At 41.2% G+C, this 27,227-nt stretch overlaps 1 protein-coding gene and 1 pseudogene across 10 annotated transcripts in view; both read right to left on the reverse strand.

The window, feature by feature from the left end:
- KDM4C (lysine demethylase 4C) overlaps positions 1 to 27,227 on the reverse strand; it is a 451,309-nt gene that overhangs the window by 80,343 nt on the left and 343,739 nt on the right. The gene's annotated exons all lie outside the window — the stretch shown is intronic.
- Positions 19,359 to 25,674, reverse strand: LOC307189555 (protein SET-like; annotated as a pseudogene). Its single transcript has 2 exons — positions 25,555 to 25,674; positions 19,359 to 20,732 (listed from the first exon to the last, which is right to left on the reverse strand). The product of its transcript is annotated as a protein SET-like (transcript).

Consider the following 27,227-nt stretch of genomic DNA (forward strand, 5'->3'; position numbering starts at 1 on the left):
GTATGAACAATAACAGTAATGTCTTCCGGGTTTGAAAACAGAGAGAGAATTTGAATAGATGACAATTGTAGCATATAAGGAAGAAGTAGTAAAAGTGAAGTTTTAAATGTTCTAAATGTTCTTGAATTGTCTGGGAAAAGGGTAAAAGTACCAATTCACTAATAGTGTGAAAACAAATAGAATAAGGAAAAATAATAAATTCAAACAAAGACATGAAAGGAAAGAAACAGAAACACAGAACAGGTGGCAGCAAAGGAAAAAGCACGTTATAAATTGGTAGAACTAAACCCAAACATATCAGTAAGTTAACTGTAAACAGACTGAATTTTATCTTATAGACCAAGGGTAGCAGAAGTTTTCTTAAAATGCCAGATAAATATTTTAGGCTTGTGAGCCATACAGTGCCAGTTGCAAGTACTCAACTCTACATTGTATAGTTGAATTGAACAATGTGGGGCTTAGGGACACCAACCCCAACCCCTGTGCAGTCAAAAATCATGTAACTTTTGACTCCCCCAAACTTAATTACTAAGAGCCTACTGCTGACCAGAAGCCTTACCCGTAACGTAAACAGTCGATGAACACGTATTTTGTATGTCATATGTATTATACACGCTATTCTTACAATAAAGTAAACTAGAGAAAAGAAAATGTTATTTAAAAAATCAAAGAAGATAAAATACATCTACAGTACTGTACTATATTTATCCATGCCTAAGTTTATGTCATCTGTTTACAAGATGAATTGTCTGTCAGTACCTACATCAATATTGTCTTATATGATATGAAAAACGGTAGATGTTAAACATATTGCTAACAGTAGGCATCAAAAATGAAAAGATAATGTTAAAAAATTCATATTTATTTACAGGTATAATGATTCATGCATTAATAATGAAGAAGCAGTAATATGACTGCTCTATGGTAGCCTAATGTAATGGGTGGCACCGTGTGTGGTCTGTGTTTGTAACTTTTGATAAATTTTAACTTTTTATAATAGATCTGTGTATATTTTATGGTAGAAAATGATAAAATAGACTAGTATCTACATATAGTTTATGCATTCATGACATACCTGACATTTTCTTAATTTTTTCCATATTTCTAAACTACATGGTTCATCTGCAAGTTTTTCAAATTGCCACGAATCTCCAAAAAAATTTCCAATATATTTATTGAAAAAAAAAATCCACAGATAAACGGACCCATGTTTCTCAAGGGTCAACTGTAGTGTAAAAGCTGCTACAGATAATTCACAAATGATGGGCGTGGCTGTGTTCCAATAAAACTTTATTTACAACAACAAGCACGTGCCCTAGTGTGCTGACGCCAGCTATAGGCCATGGGCACGTATTTGAAGATAGTGAGCTGTGAAATGATGGAATCAGTATTTAAGTAAGATCACGCTAGCAGCAAGGTGGATAAAGAGCAGACTGGTGGGAAATGAAACTGTTAGGAAGCCACAGGAATACTGAGGCAAAGGATGATGACGACTTGGACTAGGGAAGTGGCTATTAGGAGGAAGGTAAATGTTAAGTGTTTTTCACTCCTGTTATTCTTTGTTGACAGAAATTCTATATCTTCCTTTAAATAGGGCTACTCACTCAAGGCCAGGGCTGGACAGTCTGTGTGCTGTGGGAAAGAACCTCTTTAGTAGCTGCTTTAGTTTTAAAATAGATGAGGGTTGAGGTGACCAATTTCTAGAGGGATGAGGACTGAAAGGAATGTGTGAACAGTAAGACTGTTGGGCGCTTAAAAGCACAGAAAGTTCAGAAAGACAGGGCCATTCTTCCTGCAGTTCCTGTTTGAGATGCCAGTGACCCACTGGGAAAGGGATAAGGAACCAATTTCTGGAAGACGATAAATAAAGGAGGTTTGAGAAGTCAAATGAGGCAGCCTAGAGAGCCATCACTTGGGGTACTTCAGAACAAAGTTGAGGAGGGCTGATGTCCAGGGAGACCAACACAGCAGAGCAGGAAAATGCTGACACAGATGACACTGGAGAGTGACTTTAAGGTGTCATTCACCTTTATGGTTTTCTAGTAAGGATGCCTGGGACATAACAGCTGCTCAATGTTTGTTGAACTAAACTGAATCCAGGCAAGTATATTTTGGTCAAGCTATAGACCTGCTCGCCTGTCTCCTCAACAGTGAAAAAAGACTCCACATGTAACTATGCCACCAGAGATGTTACAGGGCTTCAGAATCACTGGGAGGCCTGCTTCAAGCACAGGTTGCAGGCGCCACCCCCAGAATTTCAGTGTGTCTGGGCTGGGGCTGTTGAATTTGCATTTCTGACAAGTTGTCAGTAATACTGATGCTGTTGATCCAGGGATCACACTTTGAGAACCACTGGGCTGGTGGGTTAAAGTGTTAAAGGGTGTGGATTATTCTGAGAGGCTCTAGTATAAGGCAATTCAGGAAGTACAATGTTTTTTCATCTATTCTTCTGTGTCAAGGGCTGAGAGAATCCTCAGGCAAGTATGATTTATAGATCACTGTACTTTCTTGGGGGACTGGATTTCCATACTTATTCCAATGGCATAGGCCGTTAAAGCTCCTAATGGGTTGAGGATTTAATGAAGTATCTGGCAATGAGGCTTTGTGTACCATTAGATTCCTTGAGCACACAGCCTGGCAAAGGGCATCAAGAAATGATGAGCTGTGAAGGAGTTACAGGTTCAAAGCACATCCCCTTCCCTTCTTTTTCTTTTAATATGATTTGTAGTATGATTTTATTGTTGTTTTGCCAATTTTATGATTCTTTTTTCTTCCATAAATAAGCTGATAATTTCAAAACAGGCACAAATACTTTTATTTTAATTAGTATTTCCTTATCAGACAAGTAACAAGCTGGTATTACCTAATTCCTTTTTCCTTTTGCTCTTCAAAGACGTTTTTTCCAGGTATTCCATGGCAAGCTGACGTTTCCAGCTCCAACAGGGAATACTGTTGGACTCAATGGATGTCGCTATTGTTGCAGGCAAGTCAGAGGACTGAGGCTGAAACTTTGATTTTGCTCTACATCCTTAAATATAGGTTTTAAAAGAGAAACCTTTTTTTTTTTACTCTACCTGTAAAATTTATGTTCTGCTCATAAATATTCATTAACTCAGTCACTCACGTGCCAATAATGGCCAACACTGGGGGAACGCTGTATGAGGCAGTCTAAGATCTACAGCAAGGAGCTTACAGTCCAGGGGAGGAAACAGACATGTAAACAACTTAGGCAGAAGGAAAAGCAGAACACGAGAGCTGTCATGTGAGAGCAAGATTCAGAAGGAGCAGAGAGAGGAGTAGATTGATACCGAGAGAAATCAGTTTACCCAGAGAGCTAAAGAGCGGCTGGGGAGGAAGGGAGAAGGGAAGGTTGAAAACCGAGGTGTCCACGGTGAACTCACACTGCAGGGTATGGGCTGCTATAGTAAGGGGCAGCAATTAATATGCAGTCTCACACCACTCGGGCCAGACAGAATTGTTCTGATCTCAGTGGTCTAAGCATATTACAAATGGCAGATGTCATGAAATGATACAGTAAAACTCAATTCTGAATACTTGTGCATCAGCTCGTAACATGGTGAGCACTCTGTCGCTCCACACCCCCATCAAGAAAAGTTATTTCTACCCTTCAAGTTCAGAGCATTAAAATAAATGGCTCACGGTGTCAAGTGTGTGGAATTAAATCATTATTTATGATATGTATCAGAAGCCATTTATCTCATTGCTTTTTGTTTAGTGAGATTCACCCCACAAAAGGTGAGAAGCTAAGAAAAAGTCAAGCAGCAGGCTAAAGAGGAAAGGGCAGAGGAATGAGCTCAGCCAGGCCAAGAGACAGAGACAGAAAAACGGGCAGAGGTGGTGGTGATCAGCCAGAAGGCTGCACTTATTCAAAACAAGCAAGGGAGGCTTTGTTGGCCCTGAGAAATATTAAACAAGAATCACAAAAGGATTCTAGAACTGGAAAGCCCATGGCAGTTCATACACAAACTGACAAATTAACAAATGACTCTTGAAAAGCATTATGTCAACAGCCCAGTCACACTTTTTTTTTTTTTTAAATTTTGGATCAGCAGAAACACCACCAGGAAGATCACCAAATAGGAATCCTCTGGAAGCATCTTTTAATACCAGTACTAGAACACTGACTGCACACAGTAGGTGCTCAATAAATATCCATTGACCACATGAAGGATCGTTTCCTTATTATATATAACACATCAATTCATTCTTTCAGCTATCTCAATATTTATTAAATATCTTCTATATGAAAGGCATTTTGAAAAATGCAAAAGGAGACACAAAAAGATGCCATCCATTTATTCAAGAAGCTTAATTTGGCAAACAAAAAGAGCTGTGACAAAAGTGTTGCCACCGTCATCACGATGAAGCAAGATGAAGGGCTACAGATTTGGAAGGAGATGGGGATGGACCAGCAGAACAAAGGTGAAGCCGGCATGTGCACCTGAGCAGTTACCCATCTGCGCCCCTGCTCTTCACCACTCTTCAAGTGAGAAAGAGGGGCAACAAAGAAGGAACTTCATGACAGCCACCCAAGGGACACCAACACAGGACGAGGAAGGAGGTGCGATTCTGCTTGGACGGCTCAGGCCAGGTGGCAGGATTGCTCAGGCAGGTGACCCGTGCACCGCTCTGAACTGAGGGCCATGAGTCACCAAGTCCAGGCACTTCTGGGTCAGTTCCACAGACTGGCTCCCGGGAACTCATAATAAAGTAAAAAGGGGGCTTCTCCAAAGTCAGAAGTTCCCTGTAATTAACTTCTTGGTGTTCAGAGGCTACGTGCAATGCTTCTACACCAGGTCCTATGCTGCCTTGCAGGGTGCTGGGGACGTGCTGCATGATGGCTGAGCCTGCATTGGCGGCGGGGACACGGGGTCCCCCCGCGTGGCTCAGGGAAGCTGTCTAGCAGGTTTTAGAGAACTGGGGAAGCCAGCGAGAGTGGGCTGCCTTTGCGTTCACCTTGAAGGACTAGCAGGTTTCAGCCAGTCCACATGCAGAGGCATGAGGGGGGAGGGAGGGAGGACATTCTAGATGGATGTAACAAAGCTAAGAGGTTTCTGAGTGGCTTCAGCAACCAAGCAAGTCTCCAGGGCAGCCCAGAAAATCTCAACAACCTTGGGCTAAGAATGCCTGTTGCCCAGGCATGTCTCTTTGCTCATCCATCTTTTGCTCTTTGAGGGTTTGGACAAATTCTACTCGTCTTGTTATCGAAGGCACCTGGCATGTGTGCAAACTAAATATCTGGGGAGTGCCCTGACCAAACACCACACTCCCCTGTCTTCCCTACGTGGATAGTATTTCACAGTTATTAGAAGCATGGACTGGGAAGTCAGACAGACCTGGTTTTGAATCCAGCTCAGCACAGGCACAAAGGATAGTCACAGAAACAGCCAAAATAACATGGCCTGAATAAACAGAAATGGTGAGAAGTCATGGGGGCAGCACGCTAGCCCCTGAACGTCTCCTGCCCTTCTTCCTGACACCCCCTCAGCAGAAAACAGAGCTTCCCCTCTGCAATTACTACCTGGGCTATGCAGAAAAGCCAGACATATAAGCAGCATTTGCAATTAAATTAAATATTAAAGGCAACATCACAATCTCATGTTCAAAGAGGCACTTCACTGATGGTATAAGGCAGCATTTGCTGAATCACAAAATAGGCAATGTTATCTATGCTGAGAAAAATCAATCACTTATCATTTCTACTTCTCTAACAGCCTGTTTGGGTTCTATACTTCATTTCAAGTTTATTTCAGATTTAAAGGGCAAAGGGGGCATACAACTATAGCATACAGAGAGCTTTAGAACAAATCTTATTCCGAGTACTTATTAAGTGTCACTAAACATCTTTCAGCTGATGGGTGGGGAAAGCAAGCCTCCTAAACCACAAAATAAACATTTTGTAAGTACTTTTTATTTGCACTTTTATCTCTTTTTATGTTAATATTAAAGAGCACCTGTTTCCTAGAGGAAATTTCATTTTTTGAAATTATTGTTTATAAGAAATCAAACAGAAATTCTTACTCTCCTTGAATAAAGCATTTAATTGAACCCAGAATTACTGAATTATATACTTACTTAAAAAAAAAAAAGGCACTCTGTCCTTTCTGATACAACGAGGTCCTGCTTAGTCACTGACATGTGCTCTCTAACCTACAAAAATTGACACAAATTTGTGAGGTTACTTATAACTTAGAAGAATTTTTATAGATCGCTCTGAATTAATGCTGGAAATGATAGCATTTTAATCATTTAATTCTCTGTTAAATCTAAAAAGAAACACAATTTTCCTGTTTGTCACAGTTTAGGGAGGCTGGCTTACAAGCTTCCTGCTGTTCCAAGGACAGGCAAAAAAAAAAAATCTTTATTTGTTATGAATATCTGATACGACTTGCTATTGGCATTATCAGATCAAGGACTAGGACACATTTTCTATTTATTTCTGGCCTCAAGCCTAAAGGCCTTAAGATATCTGACAAAAAAACAATAAATCAAAGACAAAGACTAATTATCCTTAGCAATATTTGTTTTGAGACAGTGCAAACATCCAACACTATAAACGTTGCCGGGTTGTTTTGTTTAAGGTTTTTTTAAGAGAGGAGTGTATGTTTCTGAAATGCCTGTTTTCTGTATATTTACTGAAATTGCGTTCACTGGTCGGGTCTGAGAGGAAACAGTAAAGGCATCTCTAATCTGCAGAGAAGGAACTGGCTCCCACAAGCCAAGTTTCAACCGCCTCTCTTATCTGACTTCCCATAGGCACTTTTTAACAGTTTAAATGAACATTTATTTACACTCCTGCTACATATATTTATCTTGGTGAATGGTACTTATATGAATGTTTGGAAAAAGGAAAAATAAACAGATCTCATGATTTTTTTTTGATCACTACACAAACCGAGATGTTGGGGTGTACTTCCTGCTCTAAACACCAGAAGCTGCCCCAAGGCCCCTGAACACATCTGACTCTTGTGAGAAACTGTCACCCATGAATGGTTCTCTCTGTGGCCTGCTGCAACCTCTTTGCCTCTTGTCTTTCAATTATACCAGCAGCAGACCACATTGCGAAAATTTATGCTTAAGTTTAAATACCCCAGCACCATGTCTCCAAATAAAACTGAGGAAGCAGTGATGAAAAGCTATTAGGTCAACATTAGCAGACGTGTCACAGGTGGCCTTTCAGAGGAAGACCCTCTCCCTCTCCGTTGGGGAAAACTGTGGCCCTGAGAAGAGCCAGGTCAGGGTAAAGCCCCCTGTGTGAACACTGTCCAGTCCAGAGCCCATCCCTCCTCCTGCTTCTGGAGGAACAATCACCTAACAGTGAGTTTGGGGATTTGTCTTCTAGATTAGACAAATGTGGGGTTTCAATCTCAAGTGGCCCTTAGGGTCACCGAGAAGTTCTTTTATCTTTCCCAGCTGAGGGAATGGACAAAAGGCGATAAAACAGGCTCTGGTCAAAGGATTAGGATTGAACCCTAACCCTGCCCCCACTGTGGCCTTGCATTGATTTACTAACCAGGATATTGCTTCTGGATTATTTAGGTGGACTTCCTCTGAGGACGAGTAAATGGCCAATATTTTTTTCAATGATCTATTTGTGGGTAATCTTTCCAAGCTTAGCTGCTTCACTGGTCAAGTAAAGATGACAACAGCAACTACTCCTCATGAAGCTGTTCTCAGGGTTCAAAGAAATAACGTCTATAAAAGGTTTCTCAGACCCTAGGACATAGTCAGAGCTAAGCAAGGCTGCCCCATCTGTTCCCAAACCTTACCACTCTTGAACCCAAGCCCAAATCCGCACATTCTAAAGACAACTGAGCCTATTCCTTCACCCAGATAATAGGGACCATGAGGCATGAAGGTCCTCAACCGCCCTGACCTCCCCTTCATCTTCAAAGCCACAGTTTCAAAACACTGTTGCTCGTAATCATTCAGACACCAGGTAACTATAGATTTCTGCATCTTGTTATTTAATGCATTGATAAAAAGAAAAAAAACACGTTACCATGTCACAAACTAATTTTTAAAACAATTTAGTAACTGTACTTCAATATTATTGTCTCCTCTGTAATCCTATGTATTTTATTTTTAATATTTTAAAATACTTTTCTGAAGAACTATCCATAGCCTTTACCAAAAACTGCCAAAAGGGTCCATGAAACAAGTTAAGAATCCCTGACACAGAACAATTAAAAATGTCTAAAATCACCATGAATGAACACAGTGATTACAATCACCACATAAGAACAAATATTTCAGTGAATAAGCAAAAATGGAAAACATCGCTCCCACGGGGACCAAGCCTGAGGGGCAGGGGCGGGAGATTCGAAACTAGGGTGGCGCGAAAGACATGTGGATGAAAGGCTCTTGGTGCTGTAGCCAGGAGTCAGTGCTGTACCTCTGAGGTGGGAGAGCCAGCTTCAGGACACTGGTCCACAAGAGACCTCCCAGCTCCACATAATATCAAACGGCAAAAATCTCCCAGAGATCTCTATCTCAACACCAGCACCCAGCTTCACTCAACAACCAACAAGCTACAGTGATGGACATCCTATGCCAAACAATGAGCAAGACAGGAACACAACCCCACCCATTAGCAGAGAGGCTGCCTAAAATCATAATAAGGCCACAGACACCCCAAAACACACCACCAGACGTGGACCTGCCCACCAAAAAGACAAGATCCAGCCTCATCCATCAGAACACAGGCACTAGTCCCCTCCACCAGGAAACCTACACAACCCACTAAACCAACCTTAGCCACTGGGGACAGACACCAAAAACAACGGGAACTACGAACCTGCAGCCTGCAAAAAGGAGACCCCAAACACAGTAAGATAAGCAAAATGAGAAGACAGAAAAAAAACACAAAGCAGATGAAGGAGCAAGATAAAAACCCACCAGACCTAACAAATGAAGAGGAAATAGGCAGTCTACCTGAAAAGGACTTCAGAATAATGATAGTAAAGATGATCCAAAATCTTGGAAATAGAATAGACAAAATGCAAGAAACACTTAACAAGGACCTAGAAGACCTAAAGACAAAACAAGCAACAATGAACAACACAATAAATGAAATTAAAAATACTCTAGATGGGATCAATAGCAGAATAACTGAGGCAGAAGAACAGATAAGTGACCTGGAAGATAAAATAGTGGAAATAACTACTGCAGAGCCGAATAAAGAAAAAAGAATGAAAAGAACTGAGGACAGTCTCAGAGACCTCTGGGACAACATTAAATGCACCAATATTCGAATTATAGGGGTTCCAGAAGAAGAAGAGAAAAAGAAAGGGACTGAGAAAATATTTGAAGAGATTATAGTTGAAAACTTCCCTAATATGGGAAAGGAAATACTTAATCAAGTCCAGGAAGCACAGAGAGTCCCATACAGGATAAACCCAAGGAGAAATATGCCAAGACACATATTAATCAAACTGTCAAAAAACTAAATACAAAGAAAATATATTAAAAGCAGCAAGGGAAAAACAACAAATAACACAAAAGGGAATTCCCATAAGGTTAACAGCTGATCTTTCAGCAGAAACTATACAAGCCAGAAGGGACTGGCAGGACATATTTAAAGTGATGAAAGAGAAAAAGCTACAACCAAAATTACTCTACCCAGCAAGGATCTCATTCAGATTTGATGGAGAAATTAAAAACTTTACAGGCAAGCAAAAGCTGAGAGAGTTCAGCACCACCAAACCAGCTTTACAACAAATGCTAAAGGAACTTCTCTAGGCAAGAAACACAAGAAAAGGAAAAGACCTACAACAACAAACCCAAAACAATTAAGAAAATGGGAATAGGAACATACATATCGATAATTACCTTAAATATAAATGGACTAATTGCTCCCACCAAAAGACACAGACTGGCTGAATGGATACAAAAACAAGACCCATATATATGCTGTCTACAAGAGATCCACTTCAGACCTAGAGACACATACAGACTGAAAGTAAGGGGATGGAAAAAGATATTCCATGCAAATGGAAACCAAAAGAAAGCTGGAATAGCAATACTCATATCAGACAAAATAGACTTTAAAATAAAGACTATTAGAAGACACAAAGAAGGACACTATATAATGATCAAGGGATCGATCCAAGAAGAAGATATAACAATTGTAAATATTTACGCACCCAACATAGGAGCACCTCAGTACATAAGACAAATACTAACAGGCATAAAAGGGGAAATCGACAGTAACACATTCATAACACCCCACTTTCACCAATGGACAGATCATCCAAAAGGAAAATAAATAAGGAAACACAAGCTTTAAATGATACATTAAATATGATGGACTTAATTGATATTTATAGGACATTCCATCCAAAAACAACAGAATACACATTGTTCTCAAGTGCTCATGGAACATTCTCCAGGATAGATCATATCTTGGGTCACAAATCAAGCCCTGGTAAATTTAAGAAAATTGAAATTGTATCAAGTATCTTTTCCGACCACAACGCTATGAGACTAGATATCAATTACAGGAAAAGAACTGTAAAAAATACAAACACATGGAGGCTAAACAATACACTACTTAATAACAAAGTGATCTCTGAAGAAATCAAAGAGGAAATCAAAAAATACCTAGAAACAAATGACAATGGAGACACAACGACCCAAAACCTATGGGATGCAGCAAAAGCAGTTCCAAGAGGGAAGTTTATAGCAATACAATCCTACCTTAAGAAACAGGAAACATCTCGAATAAACAACCTAAACCTGCACCTAAAGCAATTAGAGAAAGAAGAACAAAAAAACCCCAAGGTTAGCAGAGGAAAGAAATCATAAAAATCAGATCAGAAATAAATGAAAGAGAAATGAAGGAAACGATAGAAAAGAACAATAAAACTAAAAGCTGGTTCTTTGAGAAGATAAACAAAATTGATAAACCATTAGCCAGACTCATCAAGAAAAAAAGAGAGAAGACTCAAATCAATAGAATTAGAAATGAAAAAGGAGAAGTAACAACTGACACTGCAGAAATACAAACAATCGTGAGAGATTACTACAAGCAACTCTATGCCAATAAAATGGACAACCTGGAAGAAATGGACAAATTCTTAGAAATGCACAACCTGCCAAGACTGAATCAGGAAGAAATAGAAAATATGAACAGACCAATCACAAGCACTGAGATTGAAACTGTGCTTAAAAATCTTCCAACGAACAAAAGCCCAGGACCAGATGGCTTCACGGGTGAATTCTATCAAACATTTAGAGAAGAGCTAACATCTATCCTTCTCAAACTCTTCCAAAATATAGCAGAGGGAGGAACACTCCCAAACTCATTCTACAAGGCCACCATCACCCTGATACCAAAACCAGACAAGGATGTCACAAAGAAAGAAAACTACAGGCCAACATCACTGATGAACATAGATGCAAAAATCCTCAACAAAATACTAGCAAACAGAATCCAACAGCACATTAAACGGATCGTACACCATGATCTAGTGGGGCTTATTCCAGGAATGCAAGGATTCTTCAATATACGCAAGTCAATCAACGTGATACACCATATTAACAAATTGAATGAGAAAAACCATATGATCGTCTCAATAGATGCAGAGAAAGCTTTCGACAAAATTCAACACACATTTATGATAAAAACCCTGCAGAAAGTAGGCATAGAGGGAACTTTCCTCACTATAATAAAGGCCATATATGACAAACCCACAGCCAACATCGTCCTCAATGGTGGAAAACTGAACGCATTTCCACTAAGATCAGGAACAAGACAAGGTTGCCCACTCTCACCACTCTTATTCAACATAGTTTTGGAAGTTTTAGCCACAGCAATCAGAGAAGAAAAGGAAATAAAGGATTCCAAATTGGATTCCAATTTGGATTCCAAATTGGAAAAGAAGAAGTAAAGCTGTCACTGTTTGCAGATGACACGATACTATACATAGAGAATCCTAAAGATGCTACCAGACAACTACTAGAGCTAATCAATGAATTTGGTAAAGTAGCAGGATACAAAATTAATGCACAGAAATCTCTGGCATTCCTATACACTAATGATAAAACATCTGAAAGTGAAATCAAGAAAACACTCCCATTTACCATTGCAACAAAAAGAATAAAATATCTAGGAATAAACCTACCTAAGGAGACAAAAGACCTGGATGCAGAAAATTATAAGACAGTGATGAAAGAAATTAAAGATGATACAAATAGATGGAGAGATATACCATGTTCTTGAATTGGAAGAATCAACATTGTGAAAATGACTATACTACCCAAAGCAATCTACAGATTCAATGCAACCCCTATCAAACTACCACTGGCATTTTTCACAGAACTAGAACAAAAAGTCTCACAATTTGGATGGAAACACAAAAGACCCCGCACAGCCAAAGCAATCTTGAGAACGAAAAATGGAGCTGGAGGAATCAGGCTCCCTGACTTCAGACTATACTACAAAGCTACAGTAATCAAGACAGTATGGTACTGGCACAAAAATAGAAAGATAGATCAATGGAACAGGATAGAAAGCCCAGAGATAAACCCACACACATATGGTCACCTTATCTTTGATAAAGGAGGCAGGAATGTACAGTGGAGAAAGGACAGCCTCTTCAATAAGTGGTGCTGGGAAAACTGGACAGGTACATGTAGAAGTATGAGATTAGATCACTCCCTAACACCATACACAAAGATAAGCTCAAAATGGATTAAAGACCTAAATGTAAGGCCAGAAACTATCAAACTCTTAGAGGAAAACATAGGCAGAACACTCTATGACATAAATCACAGCAAGATTCTTTTTGACCCATCTCCTAGAGAAATGGAAATAAAAACAAAAATAAACAAATGGGACCTAATGAAACTTCAAAGCTTTTGCACAGCAAAGGAAACCATAAACAAGACCAAAAGACAACCCTCAGAATGGGAGAAAATATCTGCAAATGAAGCAACTGACAAAGGATTAATCTCCAAAATTTACAAGCAGCTCATGCAGCTCAATAACAAAAAAGCAAACAACCCAATCCAAAAATGTGCAGAAGACCTAAATAGACATTTCTCCAAAGAAGATATACAGACTGCCAACAAACACATGAAAGAATGCTCAACATCATTAATCATTAGAGAAATGCAAATCAAAACTACAATGAGATATCATCTCACACCGGTCAGAATGGCCATCATCAAAAAATCTAGAAACAATAAATGCTGGAGAGGGTGTGGAGAAAAGGGAACCCTCTTGCACTGCTGGTGGGAATGTAAATTGGTACAGCCACTATGGAGAAGAGTATGGAGGTTCCTTAAAAAACTAAAAATAGAACTACCATATGACCGAGCAATCCCACTGCTGGGCATATACCCTGAGAAAACCATAATTCAAAAAGAGTCATGTACCAAAATGTTCATTGCAGCTCTATTTACCTTAGCCTGGACATGGAAGCAACCTAAGTGTCCATCATCGGATGAATGGATAAAGAATATGTGGCACACTGGGCTTCCCTGGTGGCGCAGTGGTTGAGAGTCCGCCTGCCGATGCAGGGGACGTGGGTTCGTGCCCCAGTCCGGGAAGCTCCCACATGCCGCAGAGCGGCTGGGCCTGTGAGCCATGGCCGCTGAGCCTGCGCGTCCAGAGCCTGTGCTCCACAACAGGAGAGGCCACAACAGTGAGAGGCCAGCGTACCGCAAAAACAAAAAAGAAGATGTGGCACATATATACAATGGAATATTACTAAGCCATAAAAGGAAACAAAATTGAGCTATTTGTAATGAGGTGGATGGACCTAGAGTTTGTCATACAGAGTGAAGTAAGTCAGAAAGAGAAGGAGAAATACCGTATGCTAACACATATATATGGAAGTTAAGAAAAAAATGTCATGAAGAACCTAGGGGTAAGACAGGAATAAAGACACAGACCTACTAGAGAACAGACTTGAGGATATGGGGAGGGGGACGGGTAAGCTGTGACAAAGTGAGAGAGTGGCATGGACATATATACACTACCAAACGTAAAATAGATAGCTAGTGGGAAGCAGCAGCATAGCACAGGGAGATCAACTCGGTACTTTGTGGCCACCTAGAGGGGTGGGAGGGAGGGAGACACAAGAGGGAAGAGATATGGGAACATATGTATTTGTATAACCGATTCACTTTGTTATAAAGCAGAAACTAACACACCATTGTAAAGCAATTATACTCCAATAAAGATGTAAAAAAAAATGGAAAACATCATGATTAGATTACTGGAACCCTAGGTTTCTCTTTTTTAAGGTTGTTGTTTTACTGTTTTTACAATAATAATCAAAAAAGGTTAGAGTATAAAAACCATGGTATCTTTAGAGCTTTTTTTTTTTTCTTTCTTAACATTTCAAAATCAGAACTGGCAGATTTGCTTCCACAACGAACCAAAGACACTGTGCACTACCCTCAGTTTCCCTGTTTTTGCAACTAGCCATGAACAGGTCATAAAAAGGTTTATAACGGCAATTGAGGAGTCAAGTAATTCTAACCATGCAGATTTTCTTCATGAAAATAACAATACCTTATCCACATTACCTACAATGTGTTTCTGTCATGAAAAATTGGCTAAACAACGTCAAACAGGTATTAGACTGGCCCAGCAACTGACTGTTCAGCAAAAGGGTGAGAACACTAACTTCTCTGAAAACTTCATTTAGATTAAAAGTAAACATTTTTCAGATGTGGGCCACATCTTGCTTATTCTTGCCATGGCTTTTATGGTGAGTTTTTCATTCTCCCTCTATTTCTCAATGGAATTTTCTCAATATTTAAAAATTCCATTTCTGTGAGATCTGTTCAAACAGAACAGTGAATTACCGAAGCAGATGTGTGAAAGAACTCTAAGAGACATTTATTGCTTCTATTATGGCTCACTGGCGATCGTAAAACTAAAGTGTGGTCGTCTTCTATCATTCACATTACTTTTTTAAAAGATGAGGATAATCCGGTTCATCCTGAAGTTCACACCCCTATTCCCCTTATGTGTATGCCTGTGTGTGATGAGACAGCCCCTCAGCTGATCCATGGAACAGGGGTCCATCAAGCTTCAGGGAGTAAAAGACAAGCTGCTTTTGTCTAAGTATGTATACATATAAATTTCAGTGCTACAGTTTTGAGGCCAACGTGGTACTTTTCAATGGTAAACGATAAAGAAAAAACAGTATTCTTTGGAATCCCCTTCAAATGACTGTGGTCAAATGAATGCAAAATGAGGAAACAGAAGAGTTCAAGACCTCTAGGTTTTTTTGTACTAAAGGTTAAGATTTGGGGCTCATAATGCTTGCCGGTATCTGAGCAAATTTCAGGCTAACTCACACCCATCCGGTTCCCTGACAGAGGAGAAGCACTGAGAGAGACTGCAGTTTGAGCTCCAGGTCCCCCACTAGGGAGCAGGGTACTTGGGTGAGTTCCCATGTGCACCTGAGCCTCAGTTTCTACAGCTTCGCTTCATAGGAGCACCGTGGGAATCAAGGGGGTAATGGATACAGAAGTGCTCTCTAAACACAAAAATAACAAAAGGCTTTGCAAACATGGCCATTGTTACTGTACCCTTTAAAAGATGAGGAAAAAAAGGAAAAAGAAACAGTAGAATGTGATAATGTATCTGTTCCTTTCCGGTTCCCACAGCAAAACGAGCTTGAACATAGGATACAAATGAGGCAGAAAATCAGATTGCACCAGTTGTAAGGGGATTATTCCACTGAGGAACAAAAAGGGTGTGATTTTTCAATAAATCTTCACAGAACAGCGTAGCCCCATTTGCTGAGCCTGTGGCTGAGCCCCGTGGCAGGACAAGCATCAACAACTCTTCTCAAACTAGTCTGTACCAAGTTCCCCTGTTCAGCCTCCCTCAGCAACACGTGATCTTTCTTCCCCCTGCTGATGTCTTCCCAGCTGTGAGCCAGTGTACTCATTCTTCAATCCTGGCTTCCCATTTCAATGGCAAGTGTGATGACCACAGCTTAATTCTTTATCACCAGTGTGTTTTTTTCAGATTTACTTTTAAGAAGTGGGGTGGGGGGGAGAATCTTCTTACTAGATTCAGGGTTTTCATTTTTTGAGTATTTTCATTTTTTCTGCAATAGCCGTGTTTAGTTAACTATTTTTTAAAGCAGGGTCACTGAAATCATACATTTATCCAGTATTCATCAAAATGTAAGAAACTAAACACCTGGATTCACAGATCCTTCTTAAAGTATAGGGAGCATGTATTTCTGCTTTCTTCCAGAGGGAAAACTCTTTTTTTTTTTTTTAATGATGTTAAGCTTCTTAGGGAAAAAAAAAACAAACTCAACAACATCTATGTTACTGGGGTGGAAAATTTATTCTATTCTATTACTAGACTTGTGTGAAGTTTGGCAAAATGTCACATGGGGTTTCCCTATTAAGTGAATTCTGACCTCCACTTTGGACTTATATAGTGTTAAAACCATTCCTATGAAAGTGACAAACTGCATGTTTCCATTGAAAACCACCCAGTAGCCCCCAGGGAAGAAAGAATAACCTGTTCAGGTTCCCTTGAAATATTCATGAACTCAGCAGAGGATCAGATTAAAAACAGAGCCCCCAAGCAGAGGAGGTTTTGGTTTTTTCCCCAAGTTTTAAGCTTTATGATATTCTTTTCACAACTTGGCCCACCTGCTCATAAAAATGCTCCTATGCCCCGCCAGGATTATAGTTTATCTTGCAAACTTTTACCTAATGGACAAAAACAAGATGTACAGTTAATTCTTCCCCTTGCAAGTGAAGTGTAGTTATCAGCAGACATATATGAGAAATCATGACAGTGGGTTAATATTGTGGTGTGTGCCTATTTTTTGAAAGTGACAGCTGGGCACACTGGAGATATAACATAGGAAACATAAACCCTTACCACATGAGTCAAAGAAAAATATGCTTAGGAACTATCTGTCGGGGGAAAGAGGACACACCACACATCTTAAAGTCAAGTGAAAATGGTGTTATTGTTTTGACTGGTCCACTGTACTGAACCTCCTGTGGCAAGGCTGAATAGAACATCATAAAAAAGCCCTTTCCAAAGCCATCCTCCACTTGACCACATCAGACATTAACACAAGGGAAGCTTAACCCTTCTGAAAACATTTTAAACCCGATCAAATTAAAAGCAGCACCAGAGAGATTATTTTTTCCTAGCAAGAACCCACAAGCAATTTACTTGACTAGAGGAACAATGCAAAGAAATCCTTTATCACAAAATAGCTTCTTGAATCTTTCTACCAATAAACCTTCCATCCATCCATCCAAGAATGCCTATCCTCCCTGCTGATAACAAGCTGTGGAGATAAATATTTTATTTTTTTCTATAAAACCCCAAATGATGTTTTCAAATAAAATGAAACTACTACATGCCACTGTCAAAAATGGTCCTAGAAGAGGTAAATGTCATTTTAACGGCTGTGTGTTAAAATATTTAGTAGAAAGAATCTACTTGTCAAGTTCCTACAGAAAACTCCAAAGAGACTATAAGCACATCTATCAAATTTTCATCTACCTTGGGGCTGACCTACTGGGGAAACCATAGAAAGCCTGGCCTTGTGCTATGAGGGAGCTGGAGGTTTAGAGTTCTGGACAATAATGGGGTCACAATCAAGTACAAAGATGGGGCCTGATAGAGTTTCTGCAGTGATTCCCCAGTGAAGGCGTACTGGCAATAGGCAGCTGCATTCTGCTTTAAGCCACAATTTGAGCTAAGGAAATGAACCCATGTGATGGACCATCAAACTCCCTTGTGAGAATTCTGACCTCTCACTCCAAACCTAGCAAAGAAACACCCATCAAATATTAGCAAAAGAAAGACCAAGCCAGCAAAACGTGGGAAGGATTTTTTTTTTAAGCCTCATTTAAATAGCTTCCATACCCTACCCTTTGGGAATTATATTAGGTAACTTTTTTAAACAAGGAAAACTTGGTTTTAAGGAGCTTATGGGAACATTTAACTTGGAATGGAAAGGTTATTTGCTCAGTGTTAGGCTAAAAGCCAAAATCCACTTTTAGCCAGAGATGATTTTAATATTATACCTCACAAGAGTATTGTGTCATGTGAGCAGGCGGCAGAGATAAGCAATGTAGCAAAGTTATGACTTCCCCCAAAGACTCATTAAAATGTATTATTAAGTATAAAAAAATTCGGAAGATCCAAGAGGAACCCGTCTGTACTATCTCAGAAACAGTAAAAACTCTTTCCAACTTATCACTTCTTTCACTCTGCCTCCTCTACATATACCACTCAGTAAATACTGGGAAGAACTCGATCCTGATGAAAAAGAGGATGAAGATGAAAAAGAGGATAAAAAATGCCCTAAAGAGCCACTATGATTCCCTGCATATGATTTTTCCTTTAAATGTGCTACAGAGGAATATATGATGAATTCCGGTGACTATGAAAAATAATAAACCTGTGAAGAGGCCATGATATTTTTTAAATTATTCAACCCACAAAACACTTTAAAGTATGTTAAATTAGAAACATTATTTTGAAGAAAAATAGTAACTTTTTCCCACTTTAATTTTTATAATCTGAAATTTTAATAACTCCAATATTTTTCTTTTTCTTCCTGTTTTGGTTGTTAACTCATGTCAAACTGTTTTCCCTTGGGCTTCCCTGGTGGCGCAGTGGTTGAGAGTCCGCCTGCCGATGCAGGGGACACGGGTTCATGCCCTGGTCTGGGAAGATCCCACATGCCGCGGAGCGGCTGGGCCCGTGAGCCATGGCCACTGAGCCTGCACGTCCGGAGCCTGTGCTCCGCAACGGAAGAGGCCACAACAGTGGGAGGCCCGCGTACCGCAAAAAACAAAAAACAAACAAACAAAAAAAACAAGTGTCATCTTAAACTGCAAGGATGTCCATTAAACATCACAATTAAACATGCCAAAGGAGAAGCCATGTTGTCAAAATGCCCACTTAACCCACCCAAACATCTCAAACCCACCCTTTGCTGACCTTCTATAACCCCATTTTTTAAAGTTTTTTTTTTAATTAATTAATTTATTTATTTATGGCTGTGTTGGGTCTTCGTTTCTGTGCTAGGGCTTTCTCTAGTGTGGCAAGCGGGGGCCACTCTTCATCGCGGTGTGCGGGCCTCTCTTGTTGTGGAGCACAGGCTCTGGATGCGCAGGCCCAGTGGCCATGGCTCACGGGCCCAGTTTCTCCGTGGCATGTGGGATCTTCCCAGACCAGGGCTCGAACCCGTGTCCCCTGCATTGGCAGGCAGATTCTCAACCACTGCACCACCAGGGAAGCCCTAAGGTTTTTTTTTCTTTTTTTAAACAAGAGAAAGTAGACAGATACATGTTGGTAAATGCTAACTGTCCATATTCACATAGAGACACAGTGTAATCTCTGAGCCCAATATACAGAGAAAGGAGGAAAAAAGCTAGAATTCTATGCACTACTACACAGGGGCCTAGTACCCTCCAGCTTCCAGCAGAGGTAAGGGAGCAGAAGGTTTTTCTTTTTTCCCCCAGAGTATGGTGGTGTTGATTCCATAAAGTTTTTGTTGAGACAGGAAGGGATAAAAATGAATTTGGAACAGAAAGTGGTAGAGATTCTTTTCCCACTGAATTCTGCTCAAGGTATTTCCCCCCAAAATAAGTTGTGAGCCACGGTATAAAGGAGAAAAGAGACCTCAGAAACAGGGCAACTGAGCACAAGAGGAGAAGGAGGAAAAAAAGAAAAAAAAGACTGCAACTTGCTCCTGGGGACTGGAGAAAATTAAAACAGGAAGGTTGGAATCCATCAGTGTTCCATTAGTCATCTTCTCCTCATCTTCCTCTCCTCCCTCCCCCTCATCATCATCTGCATCTTCTTCACCTTCATCCTCACCCCCTTCTTCATCAATATCTTCCAATTCTTCTTCCTCTTCATCATCATCATCATCTTCTCCTTCCCCTTCCTCATCATCCATGTCCGGGACCAAGTAGTACTGTAATGGATTTGGCCAAATATCATCTTTGATGACCTCTCCTAACTCATCTGCACCTGCATCAGAATGATCGGTAAACCAGGTGAAGAAGCTTTCTGGGTCCTCATGCTGTCTCTTCCTGCTGGTTTTATTCTGCGTTTGACTTGAACGTTTTGTCAAATCCTTTCCGGATTTCCATTTGATTTCAGTGGACTTTGAAGATGGATCACCACTCTCATTCAGACGAAATTCTTTGGAGAGAACTTTATTTTCGAAGTAAGGGTTTTCATCAAAATAATAATCTATCCTGTAACCTGATTTAATATCTTCAAATTCTGTCACTTCGACTCTTGTCAAATAATGCAGCGCCTCTTTGTCCTCCTCCCCAAGCAGTGCAGACACTTGTGGATGGTTAGCAAACGTTGCTCCCCCAAAATTTGGGATTTGGGCGATCAATTCCGACCTCTTTTAAAAAATTGGTTGGCGGAGTTTGTTATATTTCTGTTCTACTTTCAGAATCTCCTCACTGGCTTGTTCGTTAAGTCTGTCTATTTCATTTTGTACTTCATCAATATGTTCAACTGCTTCCTGCTGTTCTTTCTGGAGGGGAGGCGGCGGCAGCGGGCACGCTGGCGGCTCTGCTCCCTCACTCAGGCTCCGCGCTCCAGCTCGCGGCTGATCTCCCCAGCCGCTTCCTCCTCCCACCTCCTCCTCACGGCGAGGGCGGGCGGCCGACAAAGCTTTTTCTAAAGTAGCTTGTATAAATACAGATAATGTCACACACTGCTAGTGATATAGTTCCAGTGTCATTTTAATTATATTTTTCCTTAAAAAATAATTCACATTAATAAGCGGGTAGGATTGGAGGAGCTCTGTTGCAGCAATGTTTCTCAGTTCTTTTGAACTTTCTCAACTACCATCCATCGCTATCTATCAGCAGACTTCCTTTGGGTAGTCCTTCAGTTTTGCCAAAAGGAACGAAAAGGAGCCACCTGAGTTGCAAATAAGTACTTGCTACCCAGTCATTACATTCATTCCCTTTTTCAACTTTACTAAGACCAGCGTTTTGCATCATTCCTCTGTTTAACGTGCCAGAGGTCTTCTGACACAAGCAGGGCACCACAGTAAGATCAGAGACAGACACGAGCCAAGTGGGAGATGGGCTGTGAGGGGGAGGAGGACAGGAGACTCTGTAGACCTGTAGACAGCCGGTGTGTTCTTGAGCAGATCGACTTCAGGGAAAAGTGTGGATTATCCTTGTACATGCTCTTAGGAAGGATATGCGGGAACGTGGGCATCAGTTCAAAAGTGCCTGCCAGTTGATCCTGTAGTTCATGATCCCAGGGGTCTTCTGGTAGCAGCTACAGTTATCAAAAGTGAAGAGCACTCTGACAGCACCTCGATCAGGAGCAAGGGCTGAAGAGGGCAGTGCCCAGTGCAACATTTACTTCCCAAGGGCAGAGTGGCAGCTGGCTCAGGGAGGGACTGGAGCTGAGAAGCAGGGTGGGCATCCTTCTCAGAGCAGCCTCTTCCAAAGTGTATTCTCCCAACTTTCCCATCTCCCCCAGCCTCACTTTTCTATAAAGTTTCCACTGAGACACACAGCACAGACTGTGGCTAAAATTGTTCCCATCTGTGACAGAGGCATATTTACTCACCAGAATAATAACTATTCTGATGCTGGTGTTGCAGCAATCAATGTAGGTCAGAGGACACACAACGAAAAATCTTGTGTGGCCTAACTCAGAAATTCACAATTAGGCCAGTGGAGTTTTAAGATACAGAAATATCTACCAATTTTTAAAACTTTTCTGCTTGCTCTTGGGTTCAAATGTACTAAATGTGAATAACTTTTTTAAATGAAAAGTAATAAAAGAAAGAAAAAGAGGAAAGAACGAAGTTCCTCCACTGCATGCTCCATTCACTTTAGGAGGGGTTAATGTATAAGCCCAGCGGGGAGCACCATTTTCTATAAATGCTAAAATTATCTCACCATGCAGTCTGAGAAGAAAAACGCAACAGAAAAAAAATTTTTAAGCCCACACTCCTACGAGCAGAGGAGGAAGTGGGAGCGTAAGCGTGACTCCTGCCTTTCTGCCTCTAGCAGGGGCTAGAGGCACCTGCCAACCAAGGACCCAAAGCTGCTGGAGGGTCAGCCGTCAGGACTCTGCATTTTACAACATAAAAGTCAGGTTAAGCATCAGACCAGAAAGAGCCTACCCTCCCCCCTTTCTGGTTGTTCCCCATAGTTCACCCTACACAACTAGACTTGATTAGAAACAACTTTCAGCACAGCCTCACTGGCTCTTTTGGAACCAGGAAAAGGTGAGAAAAATCCCAGAATAAGAATTTTAGAACTGAAAGGATCATTTACCTTAGAAATAAGGAAACTGAGGCCTGAAGCAGATGAGCTTGGCCACAATCACACACCCAGGGCTGAGACGCCCCCAAAGGCATCCCTCTCTCCTCTGCCACGCGGCTCAGAGCTGTCCTCCGCTGCTCCTGCCCCACTGGTTCCTTTCTCTTCTCTGACGCACCTCGTTTCTTCCAGCCTCAAGGACCTTGAATATACCACTCCCTTAACTTGCATAACTTCCCCCCACCATCCCTACCTTCATCTTGGCTGCACCTCTCTCACGTTTTAGTTCTTAAATGTCATTCCTTCAGGGTCATCCACTCTTGACGCTCCAAATTAGGTTAGTCTCCCTGATGGACATTGTCATGGGACAATTCCTTTTCATAAACAGTCATTTTTAAATAGATCTCTCTTCCTAGACCTAAGAGCTCCAAGAACATTGGGACCAATATGTTCTGGTTCATCCTTATAAGCCCTTACAAGTAACGGCTCAGGACCCGGAAGAAGGTAAACACTCATTAAATATTTATAAATAAATTTAATAAATATTTACTACATGTTGGATACTGCTTTGAGGGTAATACATATACTATTCGTTATTTACTTAATTTATTCCTCTGAACTCCATGAGATAGGCAATAGTAATATTTCTATTTTATAGATGTAGAAACAGAGGCACAGAGCAGTTCAGGAACTTCACCAAGATCACACACTCATAAGTGGAAGAGTCGTGGCCCTGGGTAACATTTATGGTAGTTGCTTCATAAAGGGTCAATGGAGACCTGCATGAGAACTTAGTGCTTGGAAAGATTTTTAAAGAACAAGCTATGAGCATAGTGGGCCCTGATATCGGACACTAGATGAGCATTTTCCAAAAGAATATGTTAACAGACTTTATATTAGTCATCTTTCATGCTCCAGCAGCAACAATCTCCAGAGCCTCATGAAATGTTTGTTTCTTGCTCATGTTGAATGCTGGCTGTGACTCTGCTGCAGGTCTTTAATCTGGGCCCCGGGCCGGGGCAGCGCCCCTATCTGAACCACCCGTTTTCACAGATGGGAACGGAGAGATGGTGACACCACGCAGAGGCTCCTAGAGCTTCAGCCAGCAGCAGCACAGGTCATTACCACTTACATTAAATTAAAAGCCCCAGGCTCCTTATTTTCTTCCCCTAAGTTCCCCAGGGCATGAGAAGCAACCAACCACCTCCATTCAACTCCTTATCTTCACTAAAATGTTCTATGGCAGCACATACTTGGTCCCTCAGAGTCTTGTCTCCTCTAGGCACTTGATGGCAGGGATCTAAAGGTGATCATCTGAGTAGCTCTCTGCCCCTGCACACCATGCGCTACCAGTTGAATCCTTTCTACAATTCTTCGTAGCTTTTTAGTCTTCTCTTCATATAATGCTTTTACTCTTTCAATCCTCTCCTAAACAAAAATCCTCTTAAGGATCTGGACCCAAATTCTCATAGAGGTACGGTGGAGAGAACTCCCTATCTTTCTTTTGAGAGAAGGGATGATGTAGAAGGAACACAAACTGTCCCACAGTTTTACTGTTTAAATGCTACCGCCCTGTCTCACAAAGAACGTTAACTTCCATTTGCCTCAGGCACTTTACATGCAGTAACTCATGATTCGTTATGTCTCTGGATGTTAGGTATGATTATCTCATTTTACAGGTAGCAAATATTAGACACCTGGAGATTAAATTCCCTGCCTAAGGTTTCGTAGCCAACAGCAGAACCAGGACAAGATCCCTCCTGATGTTCTGCCCTTTGCATAGAAAGGCTCATCTAGGCTTTCTGATGATCTTGAGCTAAAGTTAAGACAGAGCCAGAGTAAACATCAACTCCTCTCTCCCCTGACATACGCAAATGCATACATCCACACATACTAAATATATATATATGTATATGTATATATATATATATATATATATATATATTTTTTTTTTTTTTTTTTTTTTTTTTTTTTTTTGCGGTACGCAGGCCTCTCGCTGTTGTGGCCTCTTCCGTTGCAGAGCACAGGCTCCGGACGCGCGGGCTCAGCGGCCATGGCTCACAGGCCCAGCCGCTCCGTGGCATGTGGGATCTTCCCGGACCGGGGCACGAACCTGTGTCCCCTGCATCGGCAGGCGGACTCTCAACCACTGCGCCACCAGGGAAGCCCACTAAATATATTTTATATGTGTGTGTTTTATATAAAATACACACATACAAACATATGTACAAAATACCAACTCGGAACGGGGGGAAATGTTCCTGAACTGTCGAGTACATACTGACTGCTGAACTGAGAGAACTCTACTTATTTGATAAATTATTAAATACTGTGCAGCACTTCTTCAGGAAAACAGACAATAGGGAACTTCAGTCAGGTCTCATCCCTGCTTGAGATGGAACCCTAACAATGGCTAGGAATATAAATATTAAATAAGGAAGGAACACTTAATGGTTGGTGCTCTATTTTATCATTTCTCCTAACTCTGACACTTTCCTTTTATTGCACACAACATGATCACTCATTCTGTTGAATAGAATGAATGTTCCTATTGTCAGCTCTCTGTTTTGCTACTGCAAATCCTTGGCAAAATTGCCCATTTCATTTTTTATCCCCTGTAGCTCTTCCTGCCCTCAAGGAAGCAGCTTTAAAGCAGTGTGAGTTCCAGAGCCAAGCGTGACAACCCAGCAGTCTCAAGATGAAGCGTCAAGTCAGCAGACAAGGCTGCCTGCAGCAGCGGGGCCGACTTTTTCAGGAAAAGGACTGCCCGAAGCCCTAGGGAGGCCCACTCGGTCCCACAGGCAGGAAGCAGTCAGAGCTCTGTCTCTGCGAATGGCTACACAACAAGTACTATCCTTTCCATCATCACCCTCAGAGAGGACTCAAGTGCAAGGCTCTGGAAGACTCAGTGTGGGTGTGCGGAGTCGCTCTAAATGGGATGCCTCCAGTGTCTATCTTGATCACGGTGTCAGTGACAATGCCTGACTGGGTTCTCCTCCTGACTCCTCCTGAATCTCACCTGCTAGGGAGGCTGAAATGAAACTCAGGTGAGCACACACCAGTCCTAATGGAATGTTGGTCTGAGTCCCTCCCTTTGTGCCATTTTAGTGGGCAAGGTTGGAGGGAAACCTTATAACTGGTCCATTCATTCATCGTTTAAACGTTTTCTGGGTATAGACTCTGGCCCCACATGAGGCTCTGATGATACAAAGCTGAAGATCATGGTGGTGTCGGCCCTGGAGGAATCACAGAGTCTCCAGAAGGAGGTCTCAGGAGTGTAACTGTGATGACTCCATCCCCAGAGCCACCTTGATGCCATTCACAGGGCAGTAGGCCAGGCCAAGTGGAAGGCACCCAACGTTTAAACATCGTCCCCCAAATACCTCCCACAAAGCCCCTTTAGCCAGCAATTAGCTCTCTGGGTTCTTGCTCTCACGCAGTTTCTAAAGAAGTGCGAGAAACAGGGGATGTTCACCCCGTTCCCTTGAGTTTCTGAGGTAACACATGCCATTCCTTACTAGCCCCTGGCCTACCTTCCACTGTTTGCCCCTCTGAACTCCTCTCCAGGGTTTTAGATACTTGTTTTGCAGATGCTGGAAACACAGAGGATACCTTCCATCAACTCGAAGAGGTCTGTCTTCATACTTCCTCATGCAGAGCAGTTATTCTACTTCCCAGATTTCCCCCTAACCCCTTCAGGCTGTGGACCCATGGGGTGTTCAGTGTTTTTCAACAGCAATGCCAGGTGTGACTCTGGCATTTATGACTGCCAGCATTTTCAGAGTGGATGGATGCCAGAGACACACTCCTGGAGCACTTTTAGTCAACGGGGTAGTGCCTCCTGTGAGATGTGATGAGTGCCTCTGATCCTTTACAGCTGATCCACCAGGAGGACAAATGCTCAGGCTGCACTCTGCTGTTCCTTGCTTGCAGTGAGTTTGACATGCTGTATGGGGCACAAGTAGGAATGTTTCCCCGAAGTTATTTAAAACCCTACAGGTGCCAAGCTTGCCAAATCATAAATTTAGGAAATTGCATTCTGTTAGACTAAGTCCTTCCCTTAGCACTTTAGTCACCTAGTTATTCTTCAATTTCTTTCCTACAAACACTTGGCCCAGGTCCCGAGGTTCATCCCATACCTATGTGTCTCCTCAGTACATAAAAGAGATTCAGGAAAGGAGAGGGAACAATAAAATTTCAGGTTTACTGGCACAGTAAGTGAAGTAATCCCCCTATGCATACACTTTTCTTACAGGAAGCCCACTTACTCAACCTTTCCATTCACCTGCCTGATGAGATCTATACAAATATTTTAAGAGGGTAATTTGGAAGACTTGCAAGAGTACAAGTTGTTCAAGCTGCAGCATTAGTCTCTGTTGTTTGCTTTAGGTTTAGCTCATTTACACAAGTGAATAACTAACTGTCTGTTGCTTAATCAGATCAATCAAGACTCATTTAAACTACTTGCTAACAGTCCTCTTCTATGTACCAGCAGTCTTCAATTGTTTTTGCTTACAATTCCCCCAAAAGAGTTTTGGAAAACTGTACCTTTCTTTGCATATGTTAAAGTTAACCCTTATAAATTTTATTTTTTAATTTTAAGATTGGGAAAAAAAAAAGTAAAGGATACCCTTTTCCAGCATAGAATTCCAGGATATAATTATATGCGTGCTTTAAGTATATTTGTCAAACTTCGGGACTGCAAATGAAGCCACATTTATGTGAAATGTCCGCCATATATATAACCTGACAGACAAAGGTGGTCCTCGTTATCAAACCTATCTGCCAAAACAGATTTAGTTTCTATCAGAAAAAGACTGAATTCATTTTTTAAAATAAAATAAACGTATTAATATGCATCCCCATATCAAGCACCTCATTTCTGAATTCTAATTCTAAGAGGCAATCTTGAGTGTATTAGG

The sequence above is a fragment of the Stenella coeruleoalba genome, assembly GCF_951394435.1.
Source record: "Stenella coeruleoalba genome assembly, chromosome: 7".
NCBI classification, from domain to species: Eukaryota; Metazoa; Chordata; class Mammalia; order Artiodactyla; family Delphinidae; genus Stenella; species Stenella coeruleoalba.